Below are 9578 nucleotides of genomic sequence, written 5' to 3'. Positions count from 1 at the left end.
CACTTCGTCTTTTTCTAGATAAAAGCCCTCAAGTGCTTCTCTATCATTAGAATATGTGTCTTAAAGAAGGCACAAACAGACAAAATATAAAAGGAGGCCAAAGTGAAGATGTGTTTTACTACAGTACATCTGCCCAAAAAGTTAAGTGGTACTTTCGACCAAGCATCAATCTTGGCTTTAAACTTGGGCCACCACCACATGAACCTCTGCCTAATAGAGACCCCAACTCTGATGGGGATGCCAACGTGCTTGATCACTTGCCCTCTGGGGACCCACTGCAGTCCCGTGTCTTTCATCCATTCCAACGGGTCCCTCTTGGAAATAAACAAAGCCCGAGATTTTTCCCACTAGATTTTGGAGCTAGAGGCCTCACAGTGGAGCTCGAAGAGACCAAGAACTAGTTGAAGCTGCTACGGATCAGCCTTACAGATCGAGTTCGAATCATCAGTGAAGAGCTGAGCAAATAGCGGTGTGTTGGAGCCAGGGATTCTCATTGGATCCAAAGAGCCTCTTGCTATGAGTTTTCGGAACATGGCCAATAAGGGTTCAATTACTAAAGCGAAAAGTAGCGGATCCAGTGGGCAACCCTGCCTTATGGACCTCTTCGACTTAAACGAACCCACTTCAGAGCCATTTACAGTCACTGCAGTAGAGGCGTTTGATAATAAGGTCCTGATGAGGGCTAGAAACCTATCGCCAAAGCCCATGACCTGCAGCACTGCAAGAATATACCCCCATTCTACTCAATCATACGCTTTGTCGAAATCTATGTTGAGAAGAATGATCTCCTCTCTGTTGGTCCATGCATACTCCGTGGCAGTAATCACATTAAGTACATTATCATGTATATGTCTACCTTTGACGAATCCGTATTGTTGAGCAAAGACTACATTAGGAATCCGATTGACAATCCTAGAGGATACCAGTTTTGCAAGGAGCTTATACGAGATGTTGAGCAGTGACAGAGGTCTCAAATCGCCAAATTTCTCCGTGGGTAGACCTTTGGGAATGAACATGATTAGGCCTTTATTTACATTAGGGGAGAGGGATTCCTTTTACCAAACCTCATTGGCCATATTGACAGAATCCCCTCTGATTGTTCCCCATAATGCTTGATAGAGTTCAACTATCAGTCCATCCGGGCCAGGGGCTTTGTCCTTCTTCATATGTAAGAGGACTTCGTCAGCTTCTTCAACCATAAAAGGCCTTCGTCATATGTAAGAGGACTTCGTCAGCTTCTTCAACCAAGAGCTAGCCTCTCCTCTTCTAAGATTTTTTGGTCCACATAGTCCAGTAGTAGTTGCCGAGCTTCCAACCTATTGCCTGAGATAACTTATGTGGCCCCTAGCATCGCCTCAAGGGACGAGGTAATGTGATGGTTGATTTCGGAAGGATCAGTGAGCTAGTTCCCGCACCATATTTCTGTCCCACTTCAAACTAGCCCTTACTCGCTACTTCTTTCGTTTGGCGGGAAGCCTCTGCCGCCGATAGTATTTTGGCCGCCTTTTATCAACCACTACCTGCATCTAAAGCTTGATGGCGAGAACTTCGGTGCACGAAGGTACATTTGGGCCTCCATCATGATCATTATTCGACACCACCTTAGCCTCCCTTAGGACACACCATTGTCCATGCTCTTGCCATGCATAGGGTCAACTTTGAGCGCTTGAAAGTTTCTAGGTTATGACACTAGTAGCGTCCCTCTGCTTCTCCGATTATGTGCTAGTAACTCTCATAGGGTCTAGCAAACTTCACATCCGACAGGAAACTTTCCTCAGGGAATGCAATTCAAACCAACCTATCTCTAAACGTAAAGGTCTGCGGTTGGTGGAGGATGAATCTCCACAGTCTGTTTGGGACTCTTTCAAAGGCGGAATCTCCCTATCCTAACTACAGCTACCAAAACTCTTAATCACATGTAAAAACTCCTAACAACAGTCTACTTGTGTGCCATGTGTCTGTCCACGAACCCCTCCTGTCGACCCTCCACGCCAAGGAATGATTTGGGGGACGCGATTCCGTAACTCTCATAGGGTCTAGCAAACTTCACAACCGGCAGGAAACTCTCCTCAGGGAATGCAATTGAAACCGACCTATCTCTACACTTCCTCCCCTTATTTGCTTGGCTTTCCCAACTCCAGATCTCTCTTGGTCTCTCCCATAACCTTCCCACTAGATCTCTCTTGGTCTCTCTTGGTCTCTCCTCTCCCATAACGTCTCCTCTACCCCTTGGCAGCTTCTTCAGTCAACTCAGTCGTCACATCGTCTCCTCTCTTGTCCGGCTGACGGTACAAGCCCTGCCACTCAGGTAAGACCACTTGTGGTCTGCCCCAGCGTATGTGCTACCAGGATCATTCTTGATTCGTCGTTTCCACTATTTGGGTTCCTGGCCTATGTTTCCCTGCATCTCCATTAGTACCTTGACCTTGACAAAAATTGTACGTGTTCCAAGGCAGGGATGCTCTTATTTTACAGTGTATAAGTGAGATCGTGGCTAATCTTGCAGGTTTCCTGTAGGTTGTTGATCATACACTCTTAGAGATTTTTCTGTGATTATGTTATTCTGTGTGGTTTTTTTATTAAGTTTAGACCAGTCCAGACCTCATTTGCGGCAATTAAGTCCAGAAGTTTATCTTGTAGTCTGACACAAGCTAGGTATGTATAGCTTCTAGACTATTTAAGGTTCTTCTTATGGCTTTGCTGCAAGAAAACCTGATGATTGTTGAATTATTGATCCATTCACGAGGATAAATGGTTATGTCTATTTTGTAATGAGCCCATTTCTTAAGCCAGTGCTTCACGAGAACCAGATCTTGCTAAGACTGTCATTGTCATTTGGCCAATGATGTTTCTAACACCTGACAATGGCTGATTTATTGATGTCATCAAGTTCAATGCTACTGAGGCCTTTTCGAGTGTGCAATCTTTGTTTGTATTTCCTTAACGCGAAACTTGTTTTGATTGAACTGTGAGCTTTAAAAGGGTCCTCATACATACACATTCTTGTTATATAGTCTGAATTTGTTCCTGCATTGTTCCCACGTTGGCTAGATGTCCTTCCATGGGACTATGAGTGAGTTTTCAAGTGAGAGCTGTAAATGCTTTAATATTGTTTTAGACATTGCACAACGTTCAGCTTATGGGTGTTTCAACGGTGCATTTGCAGCATGGTATTCGATGTACCTTTCTTTCTTCTACGCTGCTTGTTTTTCTCTTTGGTTCAGCTTTCCTCCATGAAGTTTATAACTTGTGTTCTTCTATTAGTGAAATTGGGCTCGTCATCTTCTATTAGTGAAATTGGGCTCGTCAGCATGTATATGACTTGATTGTTGTGGCCCAAACTGTACGTAATGGCTGAACTGGAAGCATGTCTAGTAGGAGAGAATCCTTCCAAGTATATTCTAAAGACCCTACACTTGATGCTGTAAATTGGAGTGCAAACGCTTACATCCTAAGAAGTAAGGAGATTCTGCAATGTGTCTTTTGTTGTAGTGTTCCATCTTGCATTGTTAGAGCAGTTTTAGTCTTTACTACTTTTCAAATGCGTAGATACATGCTTGGAACTCTAACGATATGAAGGCATTACATGTTTTGCTCCGATCAATGTGCTCTTTCAAGTCTAAACTCTATCTTGCATATGGAAGGATTGGGGATATTGGATAGGTCAGGTCGATACATGCCTTAACCATCAAGAATAGACTTGGAATGCGATTTGATCATCAGGAGCATGCTTGGGTGTGAAGCTCACATCACTCTCTATCGATGCACATACTAATTGCTAGTTGTAGAAGTGTGAATGCTAATTTAGGAAAGAGAAGGGAGAGAGAGAGAGAGAGAGAGAGAGCGGACATGCATAGATATTATATCACATCTATGTTGCACTGAGTGTTATGCCAACTACTGTCTTTGTTTACATGATTGGGCTTGATCAATTGCCAGATACCATTACAATTGTTGGTTTTTGTTGATTCTTGTTTATATGATTGGGCTTGTCAATTGTAAGATACCCTTACAACGTTGGTTCCTATTAAGAGGCTTCATTTGTAGGTTGTTTGAATTTTGTGTATGTTGTAAAACTCTTTATGACACCCTAGAAGAATGCAATATCAAGTTGTCACAATATACAAATTCACTGGACATGCATCTAAGATGTCTTTTTTAGGTGATACCTAATGTCAACTAATTTACTCTAATCATTTGCAACGTCATGCTTTAAATGTTTGCTTCCCTAGTCGTTTTTTTTTTAAAATCCAAGTAATTCAAATCTTGTTTTCTTGATACTTTGGAAGATGTGCCAGAAGATGCCTTTGTTTTAGTAAGGTTCTTATATTAGGAGCATAGCTTCCAAGGCTCAAGTTGAATTAAGATTACACACTTTTTGTGTGTTTCTAACCCTATGTACAAAACATTTTCCACCCCCAATCTATGCATGCTTGGGGTTCCATTTTGACACGTTTTCATCCTCATGGAGCATCCTTGAAAGCTCTTGGCCTTTCATCCATCACTTATACTCTCTTATCCATCTTAGAGATCTATTTACAAAGTCAGCAAATCCAACTTTATCTAACTCACTATTGCATGTGAGGTACCTTGATGATTTTACCAAAACCTATCAAATCCAATGTGAACACCATCACCTTCTCCTACAATGCCCTCATGAGTGTCTTTTCCCTTTAGAATTCCCTACTTGGCCTTCCTCTCTTATAATGCTCTTGAGTGCCTCTAGAATTCCCTTCTTATCCTCCCATAACCTTCAATATTCTCTCTCCCTTCTCATTCTTTCATCCTTGTTTTTCTTTTCCTATAAGATCCCTGTCTAGGCTCTCACCATTGAAAATCTCTCTCTCTCTCTCTCTCTCTCTCTCTCTCTCTCTCTCTCTCTCCCTTTTCCCCCCTAGAGTTTTTCTTTCCCCCACTCATGCCCCTTGGTATGAGCATTGATAACCTTGGTATATACACAAGTATACACCTTATTAGGAGGGAATAAGCATTGATAATTGCCAATATAAACATTGTCATAATATTTACTAGTGAATTGAGGCTAAAGAAGACGACTTGACTTTTTTGTTTACAATGCTTGCCCTCATTTGCAAATCCTAACTCTTGCTTTGCCCACTAAAATCAATGAGATAATGGGATTAAGTCACAATTCTTTTACTAATAAATTCGAGTTATTTTTCATTAGTCTAACTAGCATGAAGTGAAGGGGTCATTAAGTTAGGAAAAGAGCATTGAAGGTCCTCATACTTGATGGGATTGATCTTGTTGCAAGGCCACACAAGAATTGATTCCACTCTTGATTAGCTTTTTATACCATTTTTCATGAATTTGGCACTTTATACTTGATGGGATTGATCTTGTTGCAAGGCCACACAAGAAGTGATTCCACTCTTGATTAGCTTTTTATACCATTTTTCATGAATTTGGCACTTTAGTGGGGAAATGCCCTTGAATTATGTGAGATGTGGATGAGAATCCCAAATTTTATGAGGTTGAGTTTCTGGAAGTCCACATAAGCATTAGATTTGCCACTTAACTCATTTATAAATTGTTTTTTTAAAGACAATCCTATACCAAGGGTACCATTATTTGTCATTTGACTAACTCGAAGTGGGAAAAGGTCCTCAAGGTAAGAAACAAGTATTTAAGGCTCTTATACTTTATGGGATGTGAGCTTGTGGTAGCCTTTAGTTCCACTTGTGTCTCTATTGCAACCACAAATTAGTGTTTTGCCACACTTTTTACTTCAAGGGAGTTATTTTTCATTGACTTGGGTTTTAAAAATGGATAAGGGCTTTTGGGTCAATAAACAAGTGTGCAAGGTTTTTTATTTCATAGTTTACATATGAAGGGAGCCATCTTTCACTAATTTGTAAATTCTCATGAACTAAGTACTTGACTAGGCAAGATCCTCATACTTTATGGGATTGGTATTGTGTGAAGGCACATAAGCATCAAATTCCATATGACCATCTCATTCCTCCATAAATTTTCTTTTTTCATAGTTTTTAAACTAAGGGAGCTATGTTTCCTTTGATTTGGACAAATGAAATGAATAAGGGCCATCAAGCTAGGAAACAAGTATCCAAGGTTCTCAATTGGAGAGAGCTTTTGGCAAGGCCATGTGACTTGATTGACTCATGAAACCACAACTGGTATTTTTCACACTTTTTATAGCAAGAAAGTCAAAATTTTTTAATTTGGCTAACCCAAGTGAGTGTATGTCCTTGAATGATGAAATGGTTCTGCAAGCCTCTCATATTTGATGCGATTGAGCTTATGGCAAGGCCACATGAGCATTGTATTTATGATTCATCCATAAATAGTCTTTTTTCACACACTATTTTGAGGGATCCATTTTTCACTAATTTGTATATAAGAAATGGACAAGGTCTCTTGGGTTGGGCAAATGTGTGCGCAAGGCTCTCATAGTTAATGGTACTGATATTCTTTTAAGACCACATAACATGAGTGTAACATTGGATTCCACTTTTTCCAACATATTCAACCATAATTAGTCTTCTTTACACCATCTATACCAATGAAGCCATTGTGCAATAGTAATGTCTTCCCCTTGAACTTTGTAATATAGTGTATGATTTGTACTGGGCTTGATGTATCGCAAATCAACAAAATACTTGTCAATTCTATTGTACCAACTTTTAGGTGCTTTCTTTAATCCATAGAGAGTTTTCTTGAGGTCGTAAACTTGATGCTTTTTCCCTATTCAACATACCTTGTTGGTTGTTGCATGTAAACTTTCTCATCTAAGTATCCATGGAGAAAAGAATTCTTGACATCTAGTTGGTACACATTCCATCTGCTAAGTGTGGCTAGTGATATAAACAATCTTATGGAATTCATATTTTAACTTCTTCGGGAGCATTAATCTCATCATAATCATGACCATATTGTTGTGCAAAACCTTTTGCAATTAGTCCGGCTTTATATCTTTCAATGCTACCATCTGGATCGTACTTAGCTTTGTAAACTTGATTGTTTGCAATGGCCTTCTTTTTTTATGAAAGGTCACACAAATTCGAAGTGTTGTTTTTGTACAAAGCATCCATCTCTTCATCCATAGTAGCTTCTCATTCTAGCTTGTCAATAGCATCCTCAAAGTACTCTAGCTCTTCTATTGCCATGATAACAGTCATAAGATCATAATTAGTGCTTTTGACTTGAACTGCTTTGCCTAGTGGATGGTTTACTTCTCTTGTAGACAATCTGAGTTGTTGATCTTGTGGGGATATTTGGGCAATTCTTGCTCTTCTTCATCAACCTTCTCTGTATTTGACTGAGTAGTTAGTGCGACTATCTCCTTTGTATTTGATGTCTTCCATTTTGATTCTTCATCAAATACTACATGACTGGAGATTATGACCTTTTAGTTGATGGGATCATACAACTTGTATGCTTTGCTCTCTTCACTATAGCAAACCATGTGCATTTATGTGTATGAAGGCATATGATATGTAGCGAAATATGCGAATATACCCAATGCTTGGCTTGTATTCAGTGAATGCCTATCATACCCTAAATTGGTTGGGTCAAAAGCTGATTACACTTGTAGTTTGCAGTGTAGATTGCTTATGTCCAAAACTAATTTGGAAGAGGCTTCTCATTGACTCTAGCACTCTTTGTTAAAATCTTGTTCTTCCTTTCAACTACCAGATTCTACTTAGGAGTATTTGCATATGTAAATTGCCTTTGGATGCTATTACTTTTGCAAAAGTTCATGAACACCGAAGGCATATATTCACCTCCTCTGTTTGATTTGAGGACATTGATCTTTTTGCATGTGATATGCAACAAAATATGCGAATATGCAAAGAGGAATCTAAAGTCTTTTCTAAATTCCAAGAATTCAGTTGACTATTGTGCCAGATGACAAGTCTATGAGAGCCTGGTTGATTACAGGATGCACCAAGTAGACTTGCATAAGATGAAAATAGTAAATCCGACTAAGACTTATTAAGAACTCCTTGATTAAATTGTTGCTTTAGAGAGAAAAGTGAAGGCCTAACATGGAAGATGCACCGATCAAAGATCAGCTCAAAACTAAGGTGAAAAAGGATCTGAAGGAATTGGGCATTCATGGGAAGCCAAGCCCCAATGAAAAATAGTGCAATAAGTGCTCTCAAGGTGGACACACTAAGGACAATTGCAAAACCAAACACTGCAATACTTACACTAAATTTGGACATGATGATCTTGAGTGTTGGTTCAATGGCAATAATCGTTTAGTCGCTATCAACCAACTGACGACTCACACTCAGCGAACAAGCAATAAACCTTTGTGCCTCGAGCAAAATAAAGGCAAAGGCAATGATGGTAAGCAAAAGAATGCTGATCCTTCAAAGGTCCACTATTTTTTTTGTGGACAAAGTGATCTTCGCTCAAACTATTCGATTTGGGTTGAACATGTGAAGTTCCTTAAAACCAATATGGAAAGGAAAGAAGTGGATCTCGAGTGGTAAGAAGTTGAAGCCAAACTACCAAACATGGTCGATGCCCTAGTGATTACCATATTAAAAGTTCTGATTGTAATCTCCCATAACAATGATTCATTAGCCACCACAAATGTGAGTTGGAAGGCACAAAAGGAAGTAGCTGCTAAAACTTCCAAAGAATTGAAGGGCAAGGAACCGATAGTGGAGATGCCATCTCAGTAGTTCCAGTTGCCTTCAATTGAACGAGGTGAGTCTTCGAAGTCCAAGGAATCAACTATGGATTAGGAATCGAGCACTCCATCAATTTCTATCATAGAGCATGGGAAAGATTCAAGAACATGAAGATAAGTTTCACTTTTGTTGGATTAATGCGAATAACTTTGTATTGCCATAAATTTTTCACTCAATAACTCAAGGAGTTTGAAGCAGAACCAAAGGGAGTATATGCCTTGGTTACCATGCCTATCATCGATACACCTGTAGTGGATGAAGAGGTTCTAGTTATTGCTTGCACATCATACTAGGTGTGATCGTGGATGGAGGTACATGAGCCAACATTATTTTTGAAGAGGTTGCAACTTGATCAAAGTTTAGGACTTTAAAGCATCCCATTTTCAAGTGCGTATGGCAGATAAATGACCTGTTGGCCCCAAAGGTATGCTACAAGATGTTGTGACTCTGTAGGAGGCATTTATTACACTGTTAGTCTTATTGTGATTGTGATGGAGCAAAATGCCTATCCATTTTAGTGGGACGACCTAGGCTCTGGAGTGCTAAGGTGTTGCATGATTGGGGATTTGAGGAAATGATCATCAAAACTGATGGCAAGAATGTATGCATTCCCATTAACCCTCAGAAGGTACTGAGTAGTTATCTGCCCAAGAAACTTGAAGTTGCAAATCCATTTCCTCAAGATGTGGAGACATGCTTGATGGAATTGCAAATCCTTCCTGTCAGTGAACTTGATATCTATCAAGTGGTAGTAGATATTAAATAGAAGATGGAGACCAAGCAGATTACAACTCAAAAACATATGTTTCCAAGCAACTTCAATGAGGACATTAAAGGAGAAACATAACTAGTAGAGACACCAATTACTATTTCCTGACTCAAAACTAAGCAATT

The sequence above is a fragment of the Dipteris shenzhenensis genome, chromosome 9 (genome assembly GCF_047967505.1).
Source record: "Dipteris shenzhenensis isolate YYH24624 ecotype China chromosome 9, Dip_SZ_1.0, whole genome shotgun sequence".
Lineage (NCBI taxonomy): Eukaryota > Viridiplantae > Streptophyta > Polypodiopsida > Gleicheniales > Dipteridaceae > Dipteris > Dipteris shenzhenensis.
This window is presented reverse-complemented; position numbering follows the sequence as displayed.